The sequence below is a fragment of the Sphaerodactylus townsendi genome, linkage group LG07 (assembly GCF_021028975.2).
Source record: "Sphaerodactylus townsendi isolate TG3544 linkage group LG07, MPM_Stown_v2.3, whole genome shotgun sequence".
In the NCBI taxonomy this organism is placed as follows: domain Eukaryota; kingdom Metazoa; phylum Chordata; class Lepidosauria; order Squamata; family Sphaerodactylidae; genus Sphaerodactylus; species Sphaerodactylus townsendi.
Genome location: NC_059431.1, coordinates 51,924,553 through 51,940,899, shown reverse-complemented (window position 1 = coordinate 51,940,899; position 16,347 = coordinate 51,924,553).

The following is a 16,347-nucleotide window of genomic DNA, read 5'->3' as shown; positions in this document are numbered from 1 at the left end:
TGGTCTTGATAATTAAATCATTTTGGAAAAATTTTCCTACCTACACCACTGCATATATTAATTCACTAACTTATGTTGTCGGCTTAATGAATCTGGCAATATGCCTCTTCCATTCTTGAAATTGCTTTGGATATCTATTCCAATCATTGTGATTTCTGCCTATCAGTAAAATGTAAACCTAGTTACCTGCCAGGCAAATAGTATTTCCTTGTAACATTCCATGTGCCAGGCATCCCCACTGCTACAGAAGTGTAGCAGAGAATTGTATTACCTGCAAAGCCATTCACATTGAAATAGTAATAAAGAATTTTTTAAAACCATGTTTTAGCTTCAAGCACATTATTGTTGATTGACTGCTCAATAAATACAAGCTTCCACTGAGGATCCCAGGCCTGTGGAGAGGAACTGCACATGTGATTAGATGCTTGCCTAATTACTAACTGGGGCTGATTAGAGATATTCATTGTGGCTTCCATGCAGCACTTTTATTCCTTATATTTACACCTTGGAGCTCAGATAACAGTTTTAGATGAGGAAAGGCAGACTGCCTTGTGGAGAACATTAAAACAGAAAATGTTCCAGAAAAGACATTGTGAATAGTTAATCCCTGCTATCCTAAATCACCCAGTAATGACACATAACTTTGGAGGCTGCATTTATTTCTATATTCAGGAGCTGCAAAAATATCAATTTGATCAGTCTTATTCCAATAGAAACACTCCTGTGAGTGATACATATTCCACAGCAATAGCTGGGAATTACATTAGATTAAATTTTCCTAAAAGTACTGATTGTGCCTTTCCCATCATATCATCTACATGCAGTTCACATACAAACAGATACAAGTGCCAAAAAAAAAGTGAGGATAGTGCAATCTCCTATCTTTTCCCTAACAAGTTCTGCTTTTAAACACTTTCCAACACATGTTTAGCATGATAATTCAAGTGAAAAGGCTCACTGTGTTCTGATCCTAACTGAAGGATGAGAGCAACAGGTTTCTTCTAGTACCAACTAAGCCATCTGCAGTCAGATTAAGCTAACTCCTTTAGATGTCAATTAGAAGAAGAACTCTTATTTTGTGATTCAGGGCTTGTGAGTACATGGACAACGAGTTCATTTAGGAAAGAAATTGAAAACTCAGAAAGAAAGAGATTAAAGAGAGTGGCAAGGAGGAAGAAAGCTTGTGAAGTGGAAAAAAACCCACGCTTATCAAGAGCAATGTATCTACTTATTTCTTGCTTTCAGGTTTCTAAGAAAATTAAAAGAGAACCATGCTGCAAGCAGTCAAACCAACAAAAGTTTCTTTTGCTGTAAGTGTAGCAGGAGACTTGACCGACAATGTGCTGCTGAGGCTATCAACAATAGTTAATGATATAGTTGTATGTTTGTAACTTCTAGATTAATAACCCATTGTTCCTTAGTTTGCTGATATTGTTTTTACACCATTCAAAGGGAAGGCTGTGTCTGGCCCCAAGACACACCGGGGCTACCCCATGTGCAGAGACTTGTTCAGATGAAACTGTAGGAAACTAGTCTTCTTCTTTGTTCTGGTCCCTAGACCATTTTCTTGCCAGCATCTTTAAAAAAATGTATTGTTGCTTGGAATCTCATTCAGGTGCACATATCCCACCTTCATTACTGTGCCAGTTCTAGAGTCAGCAGGAGATATCCTTGCAGAAATGACTACATCAGAAGTAAAACACTGTTCCTTTTATTGAAAACTAATCTTCTCTAGAAGGTTAGATATGTACAGATATTTTGCATTTTTTTCTGGTTCACTTTGACCTGCAATGATTCAAATGAATTTTATTAAACTGATGGATGAAATTACAACTGCCATTTAAAAGGAGTGATGAAACTGTGGCTGCCAAATGTCTGACTTAGAGAAGTGACTTACAGAAACAAACACCACCAAACTTTTGTTATGCAAACATTTCTAGGATTGTAATTTAGAAGGTAAGAGCATTTGGAGACTGCAGAAAGGAAGGCACAACTGGAAAAATTCTGGATTAAAAAAAAACATTTTGAAGTCAGCTTGGAATTTATCCTCCAAATAATTTGCCATCTTCAAAATGTTCTACTTTAATTTTAACAACACAACAAAGCTTAGTTGGAGAGGACTTTACATTTTAAAAAACCTTGATCATAATTTCTCCAAATGTGGTCTTAACAAACATTGTTAACAAACAAAAGAATTGTGATCAAGGAGGCAGACAAGGGAGGGGCCATAGGGGTTCAGAATTACACATACTATGTTACAGAAGCACAGAGACAATTGCATGACAGTACTTCTTACAAGGTATTAAAAGAAGATCCTATTTCTTTCATCACACGGATTATTAGGATAACTGTGCAGGAAACAGCAGTGATTGGCTGGATTTCCAATAAAGTGGCCGACTTCTTGATAAATCCATTCCCTAGGACTCCCATTTTTTACACATTACCAAAGATACATAAACCCAGGTTCCCCCACCAGGGAGACCCATAGTTTCCACTTCTTCCATTTTAGAGCCCATTGCTCAATACATAGATTCTTTCCTGCAGTCTCACGTTCGAGCTATGTCCTCTTACAATAGAGACACTGTTGACTTTATTGTACAATTGGAAGGCACTTCTTGTCTCACAGGAACATATTTAGTCATGATGGATTATATACCAGCATTCCGCATGAGGAAGTTAGAGCAGCCCTTTATAACGTATTGCAAGCGAGAGGTAATGCATTACCTCCCACATATTTTTGGTGGATTTAGTGAAAATCATTCTTGTCAATAATTATTTCAGATTTTTTGACAAATTTTATTTACAAATTATTGTCTTAAGTATGGGTAGTAGTTTTGCACCTAGTGTGGCCAATTTATTCATGGAAGACTTTGAAAACCGTTTTTTCTTTAACAATAGTCTCAATCCTTTTTTTTACTTCAATGCTATTTTATAAAAGGTACATTGATGACCTGTTTTTTTTGTTTACATCTGATTTCAACTTGCAACAATTTTTATGGTGGGTCAATGCATTACATCCTACCATAAAATTCACAGGACATGTTAGTAATGAACAAATAGTTTTTTTGGATTCCACTGTTTATATTGACCAGTCATCTAAAATTGCATTTTAACAATTTCATAAAACGATGGAAAGGGACAAAGTCTTACACTTTAGATCCTTCCACCCCAAACATTTGAGATATAATTTACCTTTCAATCAACTTATCAGGGCTAAACGTAATTCCACAGATAGTAGTAATTTTTTACAAGAGGCAGAATGGATCATGGAGCATTACTACAATAGGGATATTCCCAATCAGTATTAAAGACAGCCTGGCAAACAATTAATAACACTGACCAGAAAAACTTGTTGCAGGTAAAAGATAGAGAAACCACAGCTAAGATTACATGAGCTTTCAACATTGCAACACCAGATATTAAAAAGATTATTAATAAATACTGGCATATTGTTTCAAACTTGCTGGGCTGTAATAATCCCCCATAAATAGGTTTAAGAAGTACAGAAAATCTTAGACAAAAACTTAAACGGGCAGATCTTCTGTCCAAACAGAAAATCATTCCTATATTTGGTGGGGCACTATGCATGTGGACTTTGTGCTCAATGCCAATTCTCTATGAACACAAAAGTCATAGACATTCCTTCCATATCCATGCAGTGATGAAAAGTATATATTTAGGTTTATGTTACCTAGTTTAACAGGGGTTATTAATTTATTAAAGAGAATCTCCACCAGCTGCTAAGAGTGTAACAGCACACATATGGTTTTTAGAGTAGCAAAGGGGAATGAAGCTCACTTGGCAGTGCGAGAGGAGACTAGGTCAGGATCTTGGAGACTATATCTAAGGGGAAGGGATTTGGCAAGGAGAGATCCACAGAGTAATTCAAGAGTCCAAATGAAGTTTTTAAACGTTTATATAAATTTGGTTCAAAATACACCCATACAGTAAGACATAAGAGCGCATACATTCAAGTTCCTAGTATATAGAAAGGTTTGAAAGATAGATGGGATGATAGAGAGGGAATTGGGAATTTGCAGGGTGATACATTACCTAACGTTCTGGAAGTAGAAGGCAGGGATTCCACGCCAGCATGGAAACCCGGTAGAAGACGATATCATGTCTCAAACTGACCAGACCAAGGGAGGCACAGGCTAGTAATGAGCAACATGCTCTAGGTGAACTGAACTTTTATAAGGTAGATCGTTCTCTCGGCGGGAAAAGGAGCTAATTGCAGTCGGTTTCACAGCTGTGCTGGGTTTGGGGTGCAGAGCCAGTTAATTAGCTCAACTATGACTAAGCCTGGGACAAAGCGGCCAAATTACATTGTTAAGCTAAACGAGGAGCTGCTGTAAGGCTTCCATGCAGATTAATCTTTTAGGGTTACTGCCCAAGATATTCAGATTTTTGCTGAGACATTAGACCAGGGAAAGGTGGGTGACTTTAGGAAAGTAATAACAATGGGACGAGGACATGCAGAGGAGCAACCATCTGTTGCTGACCTGGTTTCCAGAAGAGATAGGGAAAAGGCAGTATCTGATATTAAAGTGGCTTTCTATGTTCTTTGTCTTTAACAGTATCTTTGCAAGGTGTGGTAATCAAGCATGCCCTTACACAGGATGACACCTCCAAGTCATACAGGAGTAACTCATTCTCTTAATTAGCTCATGTTAAAGCAAACTTTTGACCTTAGCTTGCTGTCAGGTGACCATGCTGCTACCTACACAGAGAGGTGCTGTGAAAACTTAGCTTCTGCCAATATGATTTTAAAGGTAAATATATTGCCACATATATATATAGGATTGATCAGAGGGCTAACATTTAGGAGTGACACTTTAGGACTCAACAGAGAGCTTGATTTTGCTTGTCACTTATAAACTTTTCTGCCTTTGATAACACAACATATTAGCCTTTAAGTTTAGTCCATCTACAACAGGTTACTATAGTAACATCATAGGTAGATTGAAGCAGGTGATAGGTATCATAGGTCTATTTAGATAATTGGTTCCAGCTGGTTGGAAGTACAATAGCCATTTGGGTTAGAGCAGCTCTGTGAAGAGAGAAAAGTAAGTTAGTTTACATTTATTTAGTCATTATTATTGACAGAGCAAAGCATTTAATGATAATATATTTGTAATTATAAATTGTACTAGGAAAATAATAATGTTAATGATGTGATTTATACAGTTTTATTGTTTCATACCTGTACTTTATAGATAGAACCCCTTTGGTGGCTGACTAAAATATAAGAATGTTGTTTGACTGATGAAGAGGATGCGAAAAAGCTGTTAAACACGCGACATGTTTTCAAGTTGTATGACAGACAGGCATCGCACCGGAGCTCTCTTGATACACACAAGCGAGAGAGACCTCCGAGTCTGACTTTTAAGGAGCCTTTGATATTGGACTGCAAGAAATTATTGGATACTGATAGAAATATGGACTATACGGACATGTGCCTACCAAGAAACTATGTATGGTTATATTGACAAGATAGAGTGATCCTGGTTTGGATATTATTATTTACATTTAAAGTGAACATTTAGTAAGTGTAAAGGATTCAATGGTGTTGATGTACGGGCCAGCCGCCCGACCTTGACTACATTCCACAGCGCGGGCGACGGGCCAGCTTCTTCGACGGAGACCTTATCTCTCCGAGGGAGATGAGACCTCCGTTCCCATGGGAATCCAGGAGGGGGAATGGGATGCAGTGAGTTATAACCTGTGTTTTTGGCGGGAGGTCTCATTCCTGCCACTGCGTGTACGTGAGCTTTCTAAGATGTCTTAATAAACGGTCTTTTACACCCAAAAAGCCTTTTATTTCTGCTTCTATGGAATTCCTTACATTGTGGCAGGAAATCCTAGTTCATCTATATTCCTAGTGCAGTGGACCTCTGGTGTCTCGGCATGGAGAGGTTGAATATTCCTGTGGAAGGTGCGGTAGCCCCCAAAGAGGGCTCCGAGCTTTCCCTTCTGGATTTGGAGGAACCGGCGGGAGAACGGGTCTCGCTGGTAACTCTTTCCCGTCCCTCGTATCGACATGAGTTTTCCCTTACTCCGTCGGCACGAGGGGCGAGGGAGGCGATCATGTGGACTTACATGAGTCGTTTGGGGCTATCTATGGATCGTGCGCCTGTGGATGCCGGATATCTGCCCGTTTCCATGTGGATTACAAATCTCAGGTGCAGCCTGTCACGGAGGAGACGGGTTTGACCACCTTTCATGCGGCAACGTAGGAGTCCATTGAACGATTACTGGACTCGTATTTTGGTGATGCTCCCAAGAATCCACCGTGGCCCCCAGATCCCGGATTAGCAGCTGGATCTGAGATGTCGATGGAGCCACCGGTGGGCACGGCGTCCTCGCGGTCAGAGGAAGAGGAGTCCAGAGAGAGCCTGCACTCCCTTCCCGGATCTATTCCCTCTCCCATCGAAAGAGAGCTGGGATGAGGAAGTGGGCCGACTGCGAGATGCGCAAGAAGCATGGGCCCGTGAACGGCAGCTATGGGAAGAGAACGAGAACAGCTGCAGCAAGAGCGTGAAAACCTGCAAAGAGACCGGGATGCATTGACTTCGCATAGCGAGAGAGAACTGGCTGCCTTGGAGAGGGAACTGAAGCAGCAGCAGAACAGGACAACAGAAGTTGGAGTCTCCGCTGTCACTGGTACAGCCGGCGCCAGAGGCGGCTACGCTGCTGGGTCCTGCCACCTTCCAAGGACCGGCTCCCGCCAGGCATGGCGGCACCGGCGTTGGTACCTCCACCTCCACCGATTCCAGCCCCTGCGCGGCCACAGCCCTTGCGGGCGTAAAGGGCCGTGGAGAGGGGATACTACAGGCCTCCAATACCTGCCCGTTTCGATGGGACCGCTTCCAAACTTCCCTACTTCATCTTGCAACTTCGATGCCCACATGGGAGGACTATGATGATTTATACCCGGTCTGAGCGCGAAAAAATACGGGACATCGGCTCAGTCCTGGATGAGAGCGGCAGTCGACTGGTTTAATGACTCTTTTGAACCTGCAAGATGAGGATACTTTCGCCTTGCGGTGCTCGCATTCCTCCAAGCCTTAAGGGCTCGCTTCCAAGATCCGGGTGCTGAAAATGAAGCTATCCGCACCATCAAATCTATCCAGCAAGGCAACCGCATTTCGTTTGCAGAATTTGCCCGTGAATTTAGATGCGGCAGCTGCTCGACTCCCTCCTGAGTGGCCTGAAGCATGAAATGCGAATACTTCTCGGATGCTGTCGACGGCAAGTTCGCGTGAAGCGGTGTTTTTAATTCGGATCCCCGCACTATTGCTGATTGGATCGAATTGGGATCCCAAGTGGCGTCTCGTTTGGAATACGCACCGTGTCGGGGCCACGCGCCAAAACCGCCACTACGACCACTACTGCGACCACCAAGCCAAGCCCAGCCGCTACCGAGACCACCTCCGCCGCCGGCTGGGATTGATGTCTTTACTTGAGGAGGAGGACCAGGTCATCTAGCCTTAACTGCCGAAAAAACAGAAGCCAACCGCTCCGACTGCAGCACCCCATCTGCCAAGCCACCACGCAAATCCGGGCCGCCCCCAACAGGCGACGTTCAAGGCAGTTATTGAAGGCGACTCCAGAGGTGGGGGAAGCAGCTGTGTGCCTTTCTTCAGCCCCCATGGACATGGGTTCGACTCCAGCCGCGGTGAGTGAAGGCGGCGCCCCCATAACAGTCCACGCGTTTCTAGCCAACCCCGCTAAGCATACTTTCGTTATTATAGCCTCAGCCCTTGTAGATTCTGGCTGCTCCCATTGCTTAATGCGGCCCCAGGTGGCGGAGGAACTGGGTCTAGACCAAGTCCCCTGGCTAAGCCCATACCATTCACCCAAATGGGCGGCAGTCCTCTCGGGAGACGAAGGACCGGCCCAGTTCAAAAGCGCATAACCGGTCCTCCTCCGTAGCGCCGACCATTGGGAGAAAATTAGTTTTATTCTGGCGCCAGTGGCCAAACACTCCATAGTTCTGGGCATGCCATGGTTGTTGTTTATGAACCAAAATTCATTTGGAAAGAAAGGATCTTAGAATTCACTGACCCCTGCGGTGAACATGAATTGGAAAACTCGACTTCTCACTGGCACACCGGCTTCATCAGCGATGCCCGCTCTAACTGCTCCCGATTCTACCCGACCTTCCACCGGCTTACCAAGACTTGGCCAGAGTCTTTCAGGAGCAAGAATGCGATCAGTGGCGACCCCATAGAGACACTGCCTGCAAAATCGTAATACAGCCAGCCAGAAGCAGCTGCCCAAAGGTAGAATCTACCGTATGAGTCCCAATGAGGAGAAGGAACTTCGTGCCTTCTTAGACAAGAACCATTCAGCGGGTTCATACGGCGGGCTACCAAACACACACACGCTGCTCCTGTATTGTTTGTAAAAAAGAAAGATGGCTCTTTACGGCTCTGCCGATTACCGAGGACTCAATGCAGTCTCTCTGTCCAATAAATACCCTTTGCGTTAATCAAGGACCTTCTAGACGCATTGGGCAAGGGACGCATCTTCACTAAGTTGGACTTGAGAGAAGCTTACTATAGAGTCAGAATTGCTGAGGGCTATGAACACCTGACTGCATTTAACACGAAGTTTGGACAGTTTGAATACTTAATAATGCCATTCGGGTTAAGTGGGGCCCCCGGAGCTTTTATGGCCCTTATCAACGAAGTTCTCATGATTTATTGTACAAGGGAGTAGTTGTGTATTTAGATGGCGTTTTAATCTATTAGCAAACCATGGAGGAACATGAAGTTGGTTCGAGAAGTATTGAAACGTTTGCTCAACAACTCCCTCTTTGCCAAACTTTCGAAATGCTGTTTCCACCAAACCTCTATTGACTATTTGGGTTACCGGATCTCGCCCGAGGGCCTCAAGATGGATCCTGCTAAGATTGATGCAGTCCTCCAGTGGCCTGCCCCTACCAACCGAAAGGAGCTCCAATCTTTTCTGGGTTTTGCTAATTTCTATCGTGACTTTATACCCCAATTCGCTGAACTGACTCTCCCACTCACAGACCTCTGCGACTAAGGGTAAAGATCCATTGACTGCCAAACCCGGGGCCCCCCTTTCCTGGTCTAAAGAATGTCAGACAGCCTTTCAGCTTTTAAAATCTGCTTTACTACCGAACCTATCCTGAAGCACCCTGATCCGGATCTCCCATTTGTAGTTCACATTGGATGCCTCGGACAAAGCGCTTGGGGCAGCCCTGTTGCAGAAAAATAAAGATGGTAGGCTGGTTCCGTGTGCTTATTTATCCAAGAAATTCTCGGTGCAGAGCTCAACTGGACTGTAGGGGATAAAGAGACTGCGGCCATCAAAGTAGCACTCTCCACTTGGCGCCACTGGCTGGAAGGGCTAAACACCCCTTTCAAGTTTGGTGGGATCACAAGAACTTGGCGCCCTCTCCACCCCTCAAGATGTCCATGAGAAGCAATCTTAAGGTTGGGCCGATTTCTTTTCTCGTTTCTCTTTCACGGTCCACTTTTCCCCCGGAAAAACCAATAAACTGGCTGATGCGCTCACCAGCGCATACCGAGGGGGGTGGGCTGCCTTCACGGGACATTCCACGCACTGTTCTCTCCCCCTCCCAATTAGGGCTGGCTGTCACCCGATCTCCCACATCCCCACCTCCTTCTCCGCCCATTCCCCGCCTGGTCTCCCCCTTCCTACGGGAACTCGAGGCGGGGCTCGCGAGCCTCCGACGGAGGAAGGTGACTCCCAATTGCGTTTGGAGAATGGCGTTTGGCCGGCGGGGATTGTTGGTGCGTGCCTCCCCCCCCTCCGTAAGCAGGTTCTCGAGGCCTGCCATGGCAGCCCTTCGGCTGGACATTTTGGCTTTCTAAAAACTCTGCATTTAGCCCGCCGTCAGTTCTGGTGGCGACGCGCTAAGGACATTGAGACGGTATATTAAAGGTTGCTCTGTTTGTGCTGAAGCCAAAAGCGTTCCGAGGAAAACCCCATGGTCTGTTGAAACCTCCCGGTGGCCTCCCGCCCTTGGCAAGTCATCTCCATGGATTTTATTACAGATTTGCCAGAAAGTCATGGCAACACGGTCTTGTGGGTGGTGGTGGACTTATTTTCTAAACAAGCCCATTTTATTCCCTGTGCTTCCATCCCCTCCGGCTCCTAAGTTAGCATCGTCTGTTCATTCCAGCATGTTTACCGTCTACACTCCGCCCCGTTAAGGTGGTCTCCGACCGCGTGACCCCAATTCATTTCAAAGTTCTGGAAAGCTTTTCTAGGGTTGTTGGGGGCCAGCCCGGTCGCCGCGCCCTACCGCGTTCAAAGTGATGGTGAGTCGGAGAGAACGAACAGAACCCTAGAGCAGTATTTACGGCGTTGCACAAACTACCACCGAGACAATTGGTGCGAGGTTCTTCCGTTTGCAGAGTGCGCCCACAACAAGGCAGTGCATAGTAGTACAAAAAGACCCTTTGAAATTGTGTCCGGTCGCTCCTTCCAGCCCTTGCCACAACTACCCTCGCGGAAGCACTGGATCCTCCGGAGTTTCAACAATGGATTTCTTCGCTGGCCGAGGGGTCGAAAAGGGTCCAGGCTGCCTTACAACAGGCTAAAGACTCCCAAAAACGTCAAGCGGATAAGCACCGCTCGGATTTCCCTCTGCGTGTAAAGGCCTGGGTGTATTTGTCTACCAAAAACCTCAGAGACGTGCATAAATTTTCAAAATTAGGCAAAAGATTCGTGGGACCTTTTCAGATTACTAAAGTAATTAATGATGTCACTGCCCGATTGGACTTGCCTAATTCTCTTAGTAACATCCATCCTGTCTTCCATTCCAGTTTACTCAAGGAGGCTCCTATTTCCGATGCCTGGCACGACCCGCCATGAGAGACCCCCACCGACTATTATTGATGGCCACAAGCATTACGAAATTGACGCCATCCTGGACTCTCTCTTTAATCGCAAACGCGTACAATATTTGGTCTCTTGGGTGGGGTATTCCTCTGGGTATAATCAATGGGTCTACTCCGAAAATATTGACGCCCCCGCCCTCATTTCTGCTTTCCATCGGGCCTTTCCGCACAAACCTGGGGGGGAGAAGTCTTTTTTAAGGGAGGCAGAGTGTAAAGGATTCAATGGTGTTGATGTACGGGCCAGCCGCCCGACCTTGACTACATTCCACAGCGCGGGCGACGGGCCAGCTTCTTCGACGGAGACCTTATCTCTCCGAGGGAGATGAGGCCTCCGTTCCCATGGGAATCCGGGAGGGGGAATGGGATGCAGTGAGTTATAACCTGTGTTTTTGGCGGGAGGTCTCATTCCTGCCACTGCGTGTACGTGAGCTTTCTAAGATGTCTTAATAAACGGTCTTTTACACCCAAAAAGCCTTTTATTTCTGCTTCTATGGAATTCCTTACAGTAAGCATTATATGGAAAAACTGTTTCAGAGAAACTAATGTACTATAGCTGTTTGAGAGAAACTGTTGTATTATTGACAGTTATATTAGTAATTGTGATTATATAATAATTGAATATACGGTATTGACTACAAATCATCAGCCTGGGGTGCGCAATGCATTTTTGATACGTTCCTACTTTAATTTTAACCTGAATTTATCACCCAATTGCTAATTTTTAGATGCCTTTGGAGTAGGAGAAGTTTGATTTGGTTCTCCCCTAACCTTTTATAATTCTTGAATGTCAGTAGGGATGTAGATAAAAATAATAGGTGCTTTAAAAATATGCAGGTATCATAGGAATCAGCTGGTATTTACTTAAAAAACCCTGTGGTTTTGAAAACTGTATTTAAATTAAAACACTTTCTAGTCAACAATATGTATACATGAGCATGTGTAAAAGTGCAGTTAAGTCACAGTCAACATATAGCAACTCCATAGGATTTTCAAGGCAAGCACCTAGCAGAGGTAGTTTACTATTGCATTTCTCTACACAACAATCCTGGCATTCTCTGGTGGTTTCTAATCCAGCTACTAACCATGGCTAACCCTGCTTAGCTTCTAAAATCTGATGAGATTAGGCTAGTCTAGGCCATCCCGGTAACTCATAATTTTCAACTGATGCATTATTACATAAAGCATTTTTGCTGAAATTGCAGAAGTGGTCAGTTTTGTGTGTTTGTGTGTGACACAGACACACAAACTTTTGATCCAGTTCTGCCATTTCAGCAATAATTATAGAATAATGTCTCAGTTGAGAATTATGAGTTACTATACATCACTGTCCTGACCTGGATAGCCCCAAGCCAAATTGATCCCATCAGATCTCAGAAGCTAAGCAGAACTGGCCCTCAGTAGTATTTGGATGGGCAATCTCCAAGAAATATTAGGGTTGGGGCACACAGGCAAGAAATGGCAAACCACCTCCAAATATCTTTTTTCTTGAAAGCACTACAGTGTCATCATAAGTCAGCTTGATGGCACAAAAACAATAACCACGTGTTATGTATGAACATAAAACTGCTTTCAGGCAGGAACTAGTTTTTTTTTAAATCAACATCTGAAAGACTGGATTCTATGCCATAGGACAGACCTGACTGACACCTGTCAGAAATATGCTTGTGTGTTAAATGTTTTGTTTCTTAAATAACCAGTTTCTCCCAGAAACCTGCTATCACCTGCCAAATTCTTCTACAGTTCAAAAACTTCACATGACAATTTTATCTTATTTTTGGTTAACTGGGACAAACTTGTTCATTCTCATAAAATATGCATTTGGGGTTATATTATGCTTCAGTTATAGGTCAGAATACAATGCAGATCTAGAGAAGACAACACATAAAAGCAATAATGATAAACAAGCACATAGTTCAGAGAGAGGTGGACTGGGACATTGAGGAAAAAACATGCTATCGAGCATGCACTTGGAATAGGGTTTTTCAAAATAAAGAATCACCCATTATTCTTTGTCAAGTGGCAGAAATGCAGTCATGAATGGTAACAGAATATTTGAATTTCTATGGTGAATATTGAAGTGTAAAAACAATTAAATGTGTACTCTGTATTAATGGAAGAAGCTGATATTCTGGGAATTGTCTGGTGTTGTTGCAATGATTTTAGACATTTGCTTTTCTGGTATGGTCTGCAATATATATTAGAAAAAATACTCTGCATATTATTTCTATTTGCTTCCTAGTTTTAAAACTTGGAAAGTTGTGATTGCTATCTAAGCTTGTATCTGCTATGAAATCTGTCTAGAGGTAACTACTGAGATTTAGTCTTTGACAACTGCAATTAAACTTCTACCAAAATATTAAACAGTATTTGGATTTGAAGACTGGGATTTACTTTATGCTTTCCTCTATTTGCCATCTTGTCATCTTGCCATTTAATCTTTTATACTGGTTTGTATTATATCTGTTAATTTACTGATTTTAAGTGGTTTTATATTGTACTGGGTTTTATTTTGCTATATTTATATGTTGTAAACTGCCCAGAGCTCTTTGGGGGTGGGTGGTATAAAAAGTCTAAATAAATAAATATATGAATATTTCCTATTTATGGCTGGAATTCACATAGTTTAAATGTTTCCTTTCAACTTTGGTAAGATATATTATTATAACGATATATAACCAAATGCACTCAGAGAACTTGTGATCTGCCCAGATTATTGGTTGTACACACACACACACTACAGACATACTGCACAGAGAAGCAATGGTGGGATTCAGCAGGTTCGCACCACTTTGGCAGAACTGGTTGTTAAAATGGTGCTTGTAAACACCCAGTGGTTAAATTATTTGAATCCCACCACTGCGAGAGAAGCCTTGCAACTTACAAAACTGCCCAAAGTGCAATGTTTCCTTTATTTTCCCAGAGAAAGCAAAGGTGTTTTCAGCTTGGCTTGACTTTGCTAGCCCCTTTTGTCTTCTCCTCCCCCACCAATTCAACAGCACTTCCTTCCATTCTCTGCTACTAGAGTGTCTCAAAGGGGTTTCCTTTTTTCTTTTTTTAAAGAGAGAGAGAGAGAGAGAGTAGAAGGAAACAAGAGAAGTGGTGGGTAAGGGAAATAGTGGCTGGCCAGGCTAGGAAAGCTTCACAGCAAGAGAAACCCCAGGTTAAGCCCTGCATGCATAATAGGTCATAATGTGCACACATACAACATGTGTGTGGATGTCATCAATAATTCTACATAAGCAGGTGTGTCTACTTTCATCTATGGGAGAAGACAATTCTCTTGCAGACTGTGCTTTCAGATATTTACTGATCAAAACCAAAACTAAAAATGGAGCATTCATTTCTGTAGTTAATAGTTTTAAATGATTTTTTTTCCACAGGAGTATGAAATTATAAGACTTTAAGCATGAAAGTGATCTACATAAGAGGTTCCAGCCATTGCAGGAACCATAGAAGACAAAGTATTCAAACCAATCATAAGCAGCATAAACACATAGCCACTGAAAGAAAAAACTGAGAGGGGCAGAAAATCAGCAGAAGTCTAGAAAAGAAGAAAAGTCATTATATGTATCATCCCTTGTGGCCAGGACCTCTATAGTTTATACTAGTTGGTGGGCAGGTTTATATGGGAGTAGCAGTGATAGAGGGTATCAGATCTTATTACTCAAATTAAACCTGCACATTGTATGATAGTTCCAGTTTTTTTTTAAAAAAAGATGATTTAATGTTATTCAAATATTTATCATGGGGGGGGGGGGAGCCAGCATGGCTTCTACTTAATGGGAAAACATTTCATAACCACCATCTTCAATCTGTGGTTGATCTAATTTCCTATCTACCTTCAATACCCAAGCTCACTTTTCAGCTTCCTGTCTAGTGTTTTATTTATTGTTCTATTCATGGCAGCAAAGAATTATGACTTATACATTTAATTTCAATTTTCTGCCTGAGTCATTGTGCTCTAACACTAAAAATTATATAATTTTTTTAACTTTATTTACTGTAGTTTCAAATACTTTTTCCCCCTTTGATGGTGTCTGGTGTTAAGTGATAGTGCACTCTCTCTCCCTGAGAAAATGCATTACTGGCTGGGCTTCACTTTCCATTGCTTCAGTTTCTTGCTAGGTTTAATAGCAATTTGATGCTTGAGGCTTTTAAAAATACATCTATGTATAATAGCTACATTTTGCATATATTTTCACTCATGAAAAAAGCTTTACAATACACTTGTGTGGATATGGTGCATTAGACACTTAACCTCGTAAGAATCAGAGCTTTAAAAATATAAATCCTTTATACCAATAAAGGAACTGGCTCTTAGTAACAATACAATACAATGGCATAACTGGTATGCGTAGGTCAATGGTCCATTCTCTATCTTCACATGCAGAGTTGTTCAAGCAGCCAAGAATTGAAGTGTTGAGTGTTATTTAAAATGCTTCATCAATTTACTGTCATATTTTTATCCCATTCTTTCTCCAAGGAGTTCAAGGCAGCATATAGTCCTCTTCTTTTGCCTGTTTTGTCATAACAACTTTATGAGATATGTAACCAGAGAAGCTGGGGGAGGATAGGGTGAGTGCCTGCAAGGGAGAGAGACAACTGTTTTGTTTCTTCTTTATAGAATGCATGCATGCTGCTGCAGAATATGTTGGAGGCAAGGGTTCCCCTAGAATCATGGAACCACAGAATCATAGAGTTGGAAGAGACGACAAGGGCCATCAAGTCCAACCCCCTGCAATGGAGGAACACACAATCAAAGCACTCCCGACACATGCTCATCCAGCCTCTGTTTAAAAACCTCCAAAGAAGGACACTCCACCACTCTTCGAAGCAGTGAATTCCATTGTCAAACAGCCTTTTCCTTCACCTTGAATCCATTACTTCGTGTCCTAGTCTCTGAAGGAGCAGAAAACAAGCTTGCTCCCTCTTCAACATGACATCCCTTCAAATATTTAAACATGGCTGACATGTCACCCCTTAACTTACGCTTCTCCAGATGAAACATCCCCAGCTCCCTAAGCCTCTCTAGTCTTCATAGGGCATGGACCCCAGACCCTTAACCATTTTGGTTGCCCTCCTGTGGACCTGTTTCAGCCAGTCAATATCCTTCCCAAACTGCGGTGCCCAGAACTGTACAGAATATTCCAGGTGAGGTCTAACCAATGGAGAATAGAGAGGTACAATTACATCCCTTGACACTGTACTCCTATTGTTACAACCCAGAATAACCTTGGCTTTCTTGGCCGCCGCATCACACTGCTGACTCATATTTAGTTTATGGTCTACTAAGATGCCCAGATCCCTTTCACATGTACCGGTATTGTTGTCAAGCCAGATGTCACACATCCTATATCTGTGCATTTCATTTTTTCTGCCTAAGTGTAGTATCTTACATGGGTGCTGTGTGGTTTCCGGGCTGTATGGCCGTGTTCTAGCAGCATTC